At 42.2% G+C, this 14,511-nt stretch overlaps 1 protein-coding gene across 2 annotated transcripts in view; it reads right to left on the bottom strand.

Moving 5' to 3' along the window:
- PRDM11 (PR/SET domain 11) overlaps window positions 1-14,338 on the bottom strand; it is a 51,449-nt gene extending 37,111 nt beyond the window's left edge. For both annotated transcript variants that reach the window (XM_085321885.1, XM_085321886.1), the window contains exon 1: window positions 14,325-14,338. The gene's annotated coding sequence lies outside the window, so the exon portion shown is untranslated. The remainder of the gene's footprint in view (window positions 1-14,324) is intronic.
- Between the last annotated feature and the right edge of the window lie 173 nt (window positions 14,339-14,511).

Here is a 14,511-nt window from a genome sequence, read left to right as displayed (position 1 = left end):
TATTCACCATTTCTCCTTCATCATACTAGATGTTCCAGGCCTCAGTAGATCACTGTGCTTTTAGTATTCCTTTGGCTCCTAATATATTTAAAGTYGCTTTTAAAGTAATTTTTTTCCTAATTTTACTGCCCACTGGTTTCTCTTTTTTGCCCTTTCTCCTCTGCCTTTAGTTTTCCACAATTACCAGATTCTGGTTCATATTCACTTTTCACTTCTCTCCACTKCACTTCTTCCCTCCACTTCTTCACAATTTTTAGGAGCAATTTTTAAAATTATCCGTGTTTTTACGCATAAATCCAAAGTTCCTCTGAAGATTTAGGATAGCAGGGAGAAGCAATCTGTAAGCAGMGTAGGCTGCTCTTACTACCTGTTTAAGGGATTCCAGAAAGTCTGCCTCCAATGGGCATGTACGTATGGCTATAAAGACGTTCTGYCCTCTTCTGATGTTGTGTGTACCTGACCTAGTGCAAAAAATCTAGCCACAYATATGGAAAGATGACACCTAGGACAGAGGGATGCTGTGAAGATCCAGCTGCTGGCTGGACACAACAGCAAGTTCTTTGGACCACAAAGGCAGTAGCGGTGTGAGGCACAACATCCCTTGGCAGATCTAGGCACCGATGCTACTGCTGCAAATCAATACCACCCCCCCCCCCCGGCTCATAGTCAGTGCCACATAATCTCTCTCTGTTTCATTACAAAATAGGTAGGAACCCATCATATTTCTGCACAATACACCTTAAGGTCTCCAATGGTTTTACCAGCTTGCTCACAATGAAGGAAATAACAGCTCAGATATTCTTGTGTTTTTAATCTCAAACACAGATAAAACGTTCACATAGGGTTAAACATGAACGAACCTGTGAATTCCTGTCCTCAAGTATGCCCCCTTCATCACTGCCACTCTTGTAGTTATTAGTTAACAGTCACAGACTCTTATCTGTGCGGATCAGCCTCCAAAACAGAGCTTTAATTTTACATATTACTGGCACATTTCCCAGATTTGGACATTCTTGCATGTGAAACAGTCATGTAGGAATCCATCCCCTTCTCAGCACACAGCTCTTTCACTTAGTTTTCACTGCTGGCCTTTCAGAGGTCATCGCCTCTTCTTTTAAGAWAGATCTTGGACAATGTATCACATTTTAGTTTTAAAGTGCTGGCCACGGTTAAAGATGGGCTTTTAATTTGTATGCTTCAGTTGCATACTATTACCAGAAATAGTAATCCAGAACATTCAGCCACTGACAAGCTGAGAAAGTGAAATAAAGCACAGTATTGAGCCTCTGAGCTTCCCCCATACTGCTACGAAAGACCCAGGGTAACTTTTCCCTGAAATAAATTCATTTACCAAGATCCTCAGCTATGCCAAGCATTTCAAGTCACTTCATGAAGTACCTCTTCAGGCCATATAACTCACAGTCGCAGTGCGTGCAAACATCAAGAGATCCCACCAAGTCAGAGTTAGAATCAATCTGTTCAGAGGATGACCACTGTTCATAGACAGCGACTAACTCTCGGCGAAGCTGTCCTCTACCCGGTGGTACAGCAGAGCAGCATCCCGACAGGGTGGGAAGGCTGATGGGAGGGTAAAATCTAATGAACTGTCTTCTAKCTTGATGCACAGCTAGCTAGCAAGCTCAGGGGTCCTGCCTGACAGCTACAGAGYATGACTGATCATAACTGGTTCAGCTGGAGAGAAGAGCTGGCATGATCACAGATGGGAAATTAATCAGCAAAAATTACAGGGCATGAGTGATGTCGGACTTGAGCAGCATAGATTATAATTAGGACTTATTTTAATCACTGCCTATTAGACCTGCACAGATAATAAGATATACATTCACAAAAAGACAAGTATGAATCAATCTCCTTGCCTTTTAAACTCACAAAATACTGAAGAAAATCAGGACTACAAAAGATACCTGGAAACACCATCAGTTCTGCTGCAGCTTTCTGAAGCTTTGGGAACAAACCTCAAAACCAGGGGACAAAACTATTTTACAGCAGGGAAGGTTGAAGGTTCTGAGCAGACTTCTTCAAGATCAGTGACTTAGGTGACAAACAGCATTCAGGTGCCATGACACCAAATTTCTGATGTCACCCCACTGCAAATGGACTAAGGAAGGGGAAATTCCAGTCTGCCAACCTGGAACTCCTCCTATTATTTCAGAGAGATGCAAGTCTCATTCTCACTGTCACTTTTACTTTGTTAGCAAAACATGTCATTAAAATCTTCCATGTTCAGCTCCAGGACAGATGCACTTTAGAGGAGGAAAAAGGAAGAGAACCTCTGAAACTTAATTAATCTTAAATGTGTCTTAATGAATGCTTGCTTCTAGTCAAGGTGGAGAATGCTGCTGACTTTACAGGATTTGATACAGGATCCTGTAGCATGGTCAATTCACAGCATTTGCTCTTTGTTGATCCAAGAATCGGAAGCAACTGTTATGGATCAACACAAGCCTCTGCAAAGAGTTTGCTATTCGGTGTAACTTCTCTGTGATAAGTGCTGAGTAAAGACCTACCTATAGACACACAGGGATGCTGCCAAAGGAAAGCTCTTGTGGAGCCTAAGCCTCTAAAACAGTCCTATACACAGCAGGGCAAAGGCAGATACTGTGCACAAAGAACTTCCAAGTGATTTGAGTTTTTAAAATATGTTAGAAATAAATTCCCTTAAATTGGAAACTTCTCATTTTTTGATATATTAAGGCTTCTGCATTGATCTCATAGATTCACAGTTTAAGGGCAAGAGGGAGAATTAGGTCAACCTGACTGATCCCCTGTAAATCACGTGCCCTTACCTTCTACCTATAAGCAGGACCAGATCTCCGTCTGAGGCGAGCAAGGCAAGAGAAGCCAACATCAGTTGTTTATTTCAATTATTAACCACCATCACTGCCAAGCTGCATTTGAATCTGTCTAGTTTTTGACCCCAGACAGCTGTTGAGGGTCCTGTAACCTCAAAGAGAAGAGCTGAAATAGCTGGCATGTCAGGGTGCTGCTTTGGAAAAATGTAAAGAATTTCTTCCAAAGTAACAAATCTCACCATCTTTGGTCAAACTGAGAGCGGCACTTCTTTCCCTTTGGCTTCCTCAGTGTAAATATATACCTACAAGTATAAAGGTAAAACAAGCAGACAAGACGACCCAGTATTAACACCAGATGCCATTCCACCAGTATTTTTCTCCCAAAGAACAGAATAAGAGTACAGTCAAGGGAGAGATCTTAGCCTTGTWCCTTAAGAAACTACTGGAAGGTCTTTGGATGACAATAGCAATAAGAGCTGAATAAAAGCACATCCAGAGCAAGAGCCCCAATTATGTTCCCATACAGTATCTTCTCAACTTTCCAGCAACTTTTACGGTTCTTCTGTTTAACTTTTCCAATTTTTTTAACAATATTTTAAGATGCTACAGAAAGCTACACAGATGCAAGACTGGCATCAAAGTACTATAAGGGCTACTGACATAAAATTACCTCCTTACCCCTGCTCACTACCTCCCTCTTTGTAGTTCCAAAATCACAGTAGCTTTTTTAGCGACAACATCATACAGAAAGCTCCCTTAAAAGTGGCTGCCTATTCTGACCCCGAAATTCTTACAAGATACTGTTTCTCAGGGTACGGCCTCTCATTTTGCAGTGTGTGAGCAGGCCACTCCTTTCCAAGTTTATAACTCTCCACTTCTCCATATTAAAAATTATTTCATTTCAGTGGTCCGTTTACCAAACAACCTGGATTACTCTGTATAGCCATCCTGTTCATATCAATAGCTACAATTCACCACACTTGTTCCCTGTACACATTACTTGAGCGGTCCGTCGTATTTTCTTCAGCATCATTGAGTACATGTCAAACAGAATCTGCATCTCTCTCCCCCTCATTTGAAGGAAAGCATCATCAAGCCCATTTCTTTGCAAACAGTCTCCACATATCCTGTTGCAGAAACTCTTCAGTAACAATCAAGTTCTAGCTTAAAATAGTTGAATTATTTGCTCCCTTCATGTAAGGCGACAATGCCAGAGCCTTGATCTTTGGATGGTTAGAAAAACGTTTTCTATGTTCATCTTAAAGTTAATCCACAAACAGTTGTTTTATTTTTGTGCTAATATTGTCCTTTACCTTAGAGTATCCTTTTTCCTCCTTCCCGCTTATACTGCCGCTTCAATTTATTTATTTGATGATGATTCTCTATCACTCACTACTTTCAGTTCATAATCTACTTGCATTTTACTGATATTTTTTGACATTAGTTATTAGTTGGCTTCTCATGCACTAACTTAACTGCCACTTACAATATCCAAGTATATTATATTGGCACAGCTTTCTTTAAATCAACTGTAAGCTTCTCATAGAGCAAAATCGGACCTATTTGAGAAGTACCAGACACTTTCTGTAACATCATGTTTCAAAAATTAATTTTGTATTTTGTATTTACCCAGGTCTTGTGTCATATGATCCAACCTATCATTTCCTGGGCCATTCACACACCCTTTTACAGAATTGTCCCAACATAATCACTCTTCCAGTCATCTGGATTTTCTGTGATACACCAAGACATTAAAAATTTAAATCAGCAAGCTTGTGATCKCCTCTCATCAAACTACTGTTTCCTTTGTTTTGAAGGAACATGCTTTCTCCTAAGCCCAGCTGCCAGCAAAACTTTGCATACCCAAAGTATCTATGCTATGCTATGCTATTCCAACAGACCTCTTTATCCATAAGCATCAAGTTCTGAATGATCAACTTATCTTCTCCTTAYTGCTGACCCAGATGGCAGCCTTACTGACAATCAGACATACACAACTACACAAAGGGAAGTTATGCTTGGGTCATCAAAAGGCAACTTTTGATCGTGCAGATGCTTTTATAGAAAATGGAGAAGATGTGAAGTTACTGCTCAAACAGCCTTCTATTCTCATCCATGGAAAGACAAAAAGATTGGAGCCAGGATGCGCTTGGTACACATGCTGCCAGCTAAAACACTGCATCTCTCTTGCTCTTATGTTGCGTTGGGAGAGGGGGAAGATATCAGAATGCTTTTAATGTTTTATAAGGCATGTGCAAGAAATTGAAGAAGTTCCACCAGGTTTTGCCAGCCTCGCTGCAGAGCTGGGACCCTGCCACACTGTACTCATCACACTAACCAGAAGCATCCAATGGCTGCTCTGCTCCTCAGGGTGAACATCTCCAGGTTGCTTCAAACTCAAGCCCATGCAGATCCTGAGGATTCCTGCACTTGTGCAAGCTGGCCAATCTAAAAATTTCCGTGGTAAGTGACACCAGTGATTCATGTATTTTAAAACCTACTAAGGTAAAAAGGGAAAGGAAAGGGAAGGGAAGGCGTAGGGGTGGGCAGGAAGCAAACCTCAGACACAGCGTTCTAAATAGCAAATGTGGCTATTCTGGCTAGTAAACTTCCACTTTAATTTCTAACCCACAGAGATGGGAAATGATTCATGAAAAATCAACAGGATAAAATTAGCTGGAAGGCAGAGAGATAATTCATGCAACKCAACCGTCATGGGTTGAAGTACCAGCACTACCAGTGCTGCCTGGCATTTCAGCCTCCGGTGTCCTTCAGTGAATGGCATCCAGCCAGTGATCAGCCTCACATATATTTCCTTAGTGTCTAAATTAGCCCCTCTGGAGAGCATATCCATCTTACAACAAGGCAGCCTTTCACTCAACACTTTTCTAAACGTTCCAGCCATTTTTTTAAATGCTACCTGCAATATTGTCTTCTTTTCCTTCCCAGGGTGAATGCTTAGTGGTGTTGGAAGGTATGGACTGATAGGATGGACAGACTCAAACACACACACATCTGTAAAGTATGGCCAAACTACATGCAAAATTTATGTAGTTTGAAAGTTAAGTGCAATTTGCCAGAGCATCCTTATCTTTTTCCATATCAGGGCCTGCATAAAGCTGAAAACACACTCAACGACCTGCTGTACTCCTTGCTATATGAGCACTGATCTGCTCTTCTACACACTGGTGATTTTTATAAAACTACTCTTAAATTGTGTTACTTAAAAAGAACTAAGCATAAACCACAAAATCCAATTCCATCCTTGATACAACCACATGAGACCAAGTTTCTTTAGCAGATGGCATTATTTACCAATCACAGCCTTAAGTTGTTTATTGTAAAGGCAGGTGAGAATCGAACCTCCAAGAGACCTCTTGACTTCCAGTAGGCATTTCGTTATTGAGCAATGTCATTTCTCATCACCCAAATAAAGATCTTCGGGAAGCAATCCTCAAACTGTAAAACCTTTGCAGCAGAGAACATCAATACTTCAAAGCAGAAAGTCTCAGCTACGAGAAGAACCCCATTTAATGTACAAACATAACATCAATATAAAATCTCTGCTTTGGTTCTATTTGCCCAATTGGCGCCTTCTAGTTTCTGCAGAAGGATGTTACATTACAGTTCCTCTACATTTAATATAGTGGCCTCTCTACTTGGGCTGTAGGACACAGTAATCGGSTCTCCTCCTGCCCCCACCTCCTCCAAGCAAAAATGGAAAGAATATTTGAGGGAAAACAAGATGGTAGGGGTAAATCAGAGTTTCAGAAACACATGAAAACATAACAAACTAACTCAACCTTTTAAAGGCGTTAAAGAACACACCAGCCAGAACAAGAATAAATCAACTGTTCTACAAACTGCAGAGGAAGCAAAAGCAAGAGCCATATTTACTTCTTCTCATTTGTACCCTTTTGCAGGCCATTAGGGAGATAAGATCTCGCAGTACAACAGACATTATTCAGGGCTGGTAAATCTGTCTGCAGGTTAGAGGCTCAGATTACACAGCTTGGATGAATACTGGCGGAGCATGGGTCACTCCGACCCCCTTTTCCTTGGTGTAGGCAGCAGTCCAGATACTCCCAGTGTCAGATCTGCCAAGAAATCAGATATCCATGTACTGAATTCACTACCACCACCATTTGATCTCCACATTCCCTTCCATACAGAGAGAGGGATGTTTGGACCCTGTACATCTTAATGCAGCTAACTGTAGAAAAATTTCCGTCAGGGTCCAGCCACTTCTAGTCTGTTCCTTCAACCCTTGGTCTTTAAGTATGTTGTATACATAAAGGTATTGGGTTGCACAGAAATACCTAATCCTTTACACTGTGGACATTTTTGAAATGCTCATTAGCACAAATATGGAATGACTCCAAGAATTCATTTCCATCCAAAAAAAAAAAAAAAAAGAAGAAAAGAAAGAAAGGAACACGTCACAGTGACTTCACGCATGCAAACTACAGAGAGGCTAAAAAATTCACCAACTACCCCAAAGGAACTTAGAGATAAAGTTTCAAACGCCTGACTACGGAACAAGACCTAGTAAAAATAAACCCAAACCACTAGTTAAGTCCATCAGACCTAAGTAGGATATGTTARCCTCTGATTTAGTTGGTGCTAGCTCTCAACACCTCTAGGAGACACAGTAAGTAGATCCACCTTTCTGGAGGTACTGGGTTTGCAATACCAATGCAGTGTTCACTAGTGAGATTCTGCACTGCGATTCAGGTACTGCTGCACCTGCCAAGCAGGCTTTCACTACATGACTTTGAAGACAACTTACATACATGCTGAGCATTTCAACACACATGGGGTGAGGCCCTGGAGCAGTAAAAAAAATGGGACTTGGAAAATTAATCACAAATTTTGCTCTAGTCTCGGGACGACTAGCCAAGTTCAAAATGCATACCTACAAACACTTATATATGCTTATACACACACACACACACACACACTTGTATTGATATTCTGGCTCCCCAGACAGTTCAAACATCACTTAATTTATTCACCTGTTCTTCACGTTTGGAAAATTTTCTTTGCAATAATAAAGGGAATAGACATTCAGTAATTAAAAAGCTTCCATCCTTCAAAAGCTGACTGACCTCATCTGAGCTCAAAAAAAAAAAAACTGCATGCCTAGGCAAGTACACATGACAACTCTAGAGCATATTTTATTAGAAGTATGTTCTTAACACGTGTCACCGGTATTGATTTTTCCTGCAGTCTGTTTCCAATTGTTCTCATTAATTTCCTCTGAAGAGATGAAAAGACTGGACTCTGCAAACTGCTGCATATTTAACATCTGCATTAGCCTTTCCAAGCAAAATGTATSCTATTAAAGAAGGTAGCAGAACACAGGAAGTACTCCAGAAGCTTTGGGAAAGGGAAAAAAAAAAAAAAAGTACATAGATACCATCAAGTCAAGGCTTATTCAAGTGAAAGGTRTAAAGCAGAACATGCTAACAGTGAAAAGATAATCCCAGACAAATGTAATGACTTCTTTCAAGGATGATGCTGTGTCTGCCTCATCTGCTCAGCTATTTGTGCCTACAGCTTTAGCACTGTATTTAACTCTACTCAGTATATTAYGATACAGTCTAAATGGTACATTTTCAAAATAAAGCTTCATTGTATCGAAAAGGAATGTACTGGACAATATTTCAAGTAGATTATCAGCCTGAAAACACCTGATGTCCCTGACCAATACCAGCTCCAATTACTGGCCTTCAACCTGCTACACTTTGAAACTATATTCACTGGGAATCAGTAAAAACTGCACGTCTGCAACACTTTGACTAACCTTCAGAAGTGTGGACCTAACATTCCCAAACATGTATTTATGACCTGGCTCAGGGATCTGGAAAGGAGTGAACATGGATAGGCTCCCTGCCTGCATGGCAGCACTAAATACAGATACTCCTCTGACCCTCAGTAGGAGTTAATTAAAGTAATTCCAGAGCCACCATATAAGATAATCCTCTACACTGCCTCCCGTGCGCTTTCACCACTGTATRCTCATACATCATCCCCAAAACCCACATTCAAGCTTTTACTGGCAACACAAAGCCCCTAAATACCAGCAACACAGCTTGCGAAGCTGCTCAAAGYGCCTGTCCGGCGTGCACATGCAGAACCACAGACACTCGGCCTCGCCGCTGACACTCATTTCCGAACCACGGTCCCTCCGCCTCTGCCAGCCGTGGGCTCCCTTTCCGCAGTGCTACAGCCACACCGTGCCCGAGCCCGGCACCCGCCGGGCCAGGACACAGGCCCTCTCCTGTAGGGCCCCAACAAGGTGAAGGCAGCAACCTATCTGCAGCACATCTGTTTGGTACCTAAAGAGGGTGAAAGCAGAGGAGACAAGGCATCTGCGGTAGACGCATGTAATTTTGGAAATCCTCCCTCCCCGTTAGGCTGAGGGTCTCAGTCCAAGGCATCTAGGTCTTTTATAAGACTTTTAAAGGGAAGACATTCATTCTTCATGCTAACATTGCACCAGCTTAAATTTATTTACCAGTATGTTCTTATTAAGCACACAAATGCCTAAAGCATATTTGCCAGGGTCACTGCAGAAACAGAAATTATAAATAAGTGTTATGTGGGACGTGCTGTTGTTTGTCTACTTACAGAAAATACAGATTTGCTGAGAAAAAAAATCAAATGAAGTTAAACTATCCCATCTAAACACACAAAGCATAAGGAAAAGAGAAGAAAGGGGGCGAACTAATCCGTTTGCTACGAGCGTGTCCAAATTAGACGAGTTCACGTAAGATACCCTTCTGGTGGGCCCCTTACTGATGGCTGTTTGTGACCTAAGGATTGCACTCAAATGGTGTTCTGCAGTATGCATTACCGATCTCCCTCTGGAGGCTGCCAGTTTCTGCAGATTTCAGCTTCAAACTTAAATTATATGTGTAATGCTTTTACCTTCTGACTGCAGAGAAACTGTTGCAAGTATGAAATGCTGGATTGCTGCCTTCCCATGTTGTGCACAGAGGAGGCCTTTGAACAACAGCTCTCAGGGATGTGAACTATCTCATTCATACAAATGAAGCATTGACCAGGAAGCATAATGGCAAAGGTTTAAGCATCAATATTTTGAACTGCTTTACTGTCTCAGCAGAAACATGTAGGCTCTTGCAMTTATGTGCAGAGTTTGGGATGGAGGGAGGAAAAATGCCAGAGTTAGCACCGCCTTCACTGACTCTGGTTGAAGTCAGAAGCTTACACAGTAATGCAGTGACTAGACCTCTACAAATCACACGGTTTCAGATGGTAAGTCAAAATTTACACTGGTCCCCCTGCATCACTGCCTTTTTGTTCCTGGTCCTTTTATCTTCCCAATCTTTTTTATTATCAATGTAGTGCCTACATGCAGTGTAGTTGTGTGTTATCATGCAACAGGTACTTTAAAGAAAAACTTCGGTAACATGGAATGGTTCTGTTCCTCTCCTCCCCCAGCTGCTCCATCTACYTTGCTGTTCCCACCGGCAAATGAAGACAAAGAACTGTCTTGTTTTCCCCAGCTCTCTTCCTGGCCTTTCTCCCTTTCTGAAGCACTTTCCTCTCACTCTCTTTCTGAAGATGACATCCAGGGTGATGCAAATCTGTTTCTCATGTTTTCCTCTCCGTTTTTAATTCAGGCAGTGTGTTCTGCTACTAGAATCCATCTTCATGGCCAACTAGTAGAGGATTCAYGAAAAGCACTATTTCACTATTGCCCTACAGGCTTTATTTTTTCCCCACTTAAAAAAAACCCTTCAGTAGCAGAAAAGAAGTCACAGGAAGAATGGAAGTCAAAGCTAATGAAACGAAAGTCTTCTTCATGCTATTACTGTAGARAAGATCAGTGCAAAAGGAGACACCAAAACTGCAGCTGCACAACAGTTTTTGGTCCAAGAAACTTCATTCTGAATGACAATGCTTCAGGCAGAAAACGTGGTACMAAAGTGCATGTGATGAAAGGTGTCACAGACTAACATGATGGCAGAGAAGCAAGTGCAGGAAAGCTAGCGTCCCAAACCAAGGCGGACAGGGCACTCTGAGATTAAGCAGATCAGGATTTTATTCCTAGCTCTTGCTCACACCCTCTTAGACAATTGCTCAGTCTTTTCATTCTTCTGTTTTCCCTCTCATCAGACTGGAAACACTGACATGCACACTACCTCTTTCTAGGAGGCTGTAAAACATAGTGATGACACCAGGATAGTAAATATCCAGCCTTCAGCATTCAGGTGATTTGTCCAGTGATAGCGCTGAACATGCTGACTCTCTTTCACAGATATATCTGTGCCTTAAGCTCTTCTCCCTGGAGTTAGAAGAACYTGTGATCAGGTGTGAACTGTGATAAGAGAACTTAACACTGCGATACGAAAATACATCAAGTCTATCTCAAAGAGTATCATAAAGAATCCAACTAACTACTGATTTCTTCAGATGCCAGAAAGCTACAATCCAATCTCAGGAATAACAGCATTTTTTTTTTGCTTGCTTTGGCTTTCTTAGGAAAATCAGTTGTTCATAGGACTTGGATACACATTCTCAATGTTAAGAGAATGGGCATCATAACTTCCCCTCCATGCTCAAGCCACTGGGAACAAGAGTCATTACATCTTGCAGCTACCTGGCCCTTGTATTGTACCTTCAGATCAAGTTTAGCAGCTTTTTTTTTTTCCTTCCCCATTCTGGAGGTTCCTCAGTTTAATCTGCAGTATGTCAACTGAAAGAAAATGACTTTGTCTTTGGGAAAGTATTTAGCTTCTCCATGAAAATCTTCGCACACATGCCAGTAATATCAGATCAGCAACAAGTTTTAAATGTGGTATTYCAAGATATCACAATAATAGGCATTTTGTGATGGTCAGGGCAGTATTTTCAAAGCTCTGGAAACAGTTAGTAGCATTTATAGCCAAAMCAGCAAGAGAGAGGCCCTGCTATCTAGCAATGTTAAGAACAGAGAAATACATAAAAGCACTGGCTTCTCTTGCATAAATGGAAGGGAAAAAAAACTTCAAAAAACACAATTTTACTGGTGAATTAATCACCATGACACAGAAATTACAAAAGAAAAAAAAATCAAAAAGATACAGCGCTTAAGATACTTTCTATATAGGGCAGAGACCTCTCTTGTCAAAGTATGTTGGTTTTCTCCTCAATATAGATACTTTATGCTGACTTCTGCCTCAGGGCATCAACTTACAGCAATGCTTGCAGCCCTTGATCCCAAAGCCAGCCTGTYGCACGAGGGGAAAGCTCCTGCTTCAGCCCCTCTTTCAGTGCTTACAGGCAGGGCCACATTCRGCTCCCCTCAACTAATCATTTTGAGCAGCTTCATTGCTTTCTTGCAGGCAATACAGACAAACAGCCACTCTTCCCAATAAGACTAACCTTAGTACATTAACTAGTAAATATAAAAGAAATGACTTGTCTGAAATCAACTTRTTTTTAAAAACAGATATGATCCTTACAATAATCCTTCCCCTTAAATCGTCAATAAAAACAAGTGATYGCTGTCAGCAACTAGTAAAGCTCACAACGAGAAACAGTACCCTACAAAATAGCCCCAAAAGCACTGTGCTTCACGCATGCTCGACAAAGATACTAGAAGAGCAATAGGCCAGCTATCCCACGCTCAGCAAGCCCTATCCCAAAACCAGTACATAGCTGAGAGCCACAAGTCCTCCCTCAAAMCTTATGACAGCCAGAAGGAGCAGCAGCTTCCGAAACGATTCACAGATAGGGGAAACACTGGCTTTTCTTGGCCTTGCTACTCCAAGGCAGTGGTGCTGTGGGACTTCACAATTCAGCATCTAGCCAAGACATGGGACAATCTTCAGCATCTTCTGTCACTACCTCAAATCCTCCCTGAGGAGCAATTCCAGATAACCAGTGTTTGCTTTGCCAACACAACTCTTTTGCTGGTCACATGCATAGCCCCGACACAGAAGCCAAACTTGAACTCTGCTGACTGAACATGACCCAAGAGCCCTAGCTTCTTCAGCCCTGCGCTAAACGTCAGGCCAGGAGTAAGGGGCATCTTTGGTGGAAGCATCCCTTCTAAGAAGCAAATATGTATCATACAAATATTTCTGTTTCCAATTACAATCTGCACTTGAAAGCAAAAATGTGCTATGTAGATCAGGGATGMATTTCTATTGTGAGGTTTATACACAATGTATTAGAAAGTTTAAAGAGTCATTTCCTTTTCCACTTTCATTGCTTATAATGTTTATCACTGCACAAACGGAAATTTAGGGCATGCCCAGCCCAAGCAGCAACCTCATGTTCCGCTAGTCAAAACTAAACAGCAGGACCAGATTCATGGGACTGCTAGAAATTTGGACCTGGGACTCCTTTACTATTTAGTAAACAGCACGTAGAATAAAACACAATGCACACCTGCAGCGCTAAAGAATAATTCTTTCTTATGATCAAGTTGGTATTTTTTAATGTCTCTCCAGTTTATGGGAGACACTAATTACAGGAAAAAGAGGAAGCAACATTGAGCCAACAAACAGTTTTGCCCATAGGCAGGTTTAAAGCTTTCTGAACTCAGCGAGCCAAGGATCTACAGTAGGACAGCTGTAGTTGGAATATTCCMAGAGGCAAAGGAATTGGTTTTCTCACAATTCGAAAAATCATGCTCACCTGCAGTGTTTGCAAAGAAAGTCAGGCAGATTTAATAACTAAAAATAGAGGGAACAATGCCAAAAATACACACTCAGCTCAGACCAGGTGAAGTTTTTCACATGAGTAAACAAACTATTTCAGCTAAGCGATGCAGTAACAACTTTTCCATTTCACCGTGCAAAGGAACCAGGGAAGAGAGAAAAAAGAGCTTTCAGTATTAACTTTAAACCCGGTCAAGACRAGCTGTACTAACATTAGTGCTGGACAAGCGAATAGGAGCGAGCAGCTCTCACTCCGCTCTGCGAGGGAAGTGCAGACCTCCCTCCTTTTATGTAACAGGATCCCTAGAGAGCCCGAGTTTCACTTCCTCCCAAGGAAATTTACTCAGGGTAGACGTCGCTCTGAGCAAACCTAGATTTAGCGTACACCTCAGAGAGGAATGGACTGCTTGGTAACATCTTCGATGCAGCGCGCACGTCYCTATTAAGATGAACACACACGACACCGTTGTATCAAAGCTACGTTGTTGTCCCCTCTCGCACGCACCCACTTAAAAATAAGGCCTGGAAATTACCCTAAACTTTCCAGATATGACTTTGTTCCACTCTTCTTTTCCCTGCACGGAGTACTGAGTCAACAAACCCGAGGCACGAAGAAGTTATTTCAGCTCATCRTCATTGTTTAAATTACCCTATAGATTCCCCGGGAGCAAAGCCTAAAAGACTGTCTCCAGCAAGCGGAGAGCCTACGCTGAACCCTGGCGCTGATTTTCCGCGGAGCCTTGGGCAGGCTGCTTTTCCTCTGAACCTGCCTGAGCCCTCTCCCAAGGGACGAAATAGATGTTTAATTTGCAAAGTGCTTTGAAGACTTGATTACTTCCACGAGCAGGCTGCAGCGACCGCAGCAAGAGGTGCGGCGCAACCGCACCGCCAGCCCTCGCCGAATGGTTCCCTCGGGACGGACCGGCACCGCCAGGGCCGGCTCGAGCCGTCTCCGGGCTTCACCTTGCCGCTCTCTACCGCTCCGTGAGCCAGGCGCCGGGCGGCCGCCCACGGCCGCGCCC

The sequence above is a fragment of the Rhea americana genome, unplaced genomic scaffold (assembly GCF_003343005.1).
Source record: "Rhea americana isolate MKP2758 unplaced genomic scaffold, rheAme1 scaffold_72, whole genome shotgun sequence".
Taxonomy (NCBI): domain Eukaryota; kingdom Metazoa; phylum Chordata; class Aves; order Rheiformes; family Rheidae; genus Rhea; species Rhea americana.
This window is presented reverse-complemented; position numbering and strand designations above follow the sequence as displayed.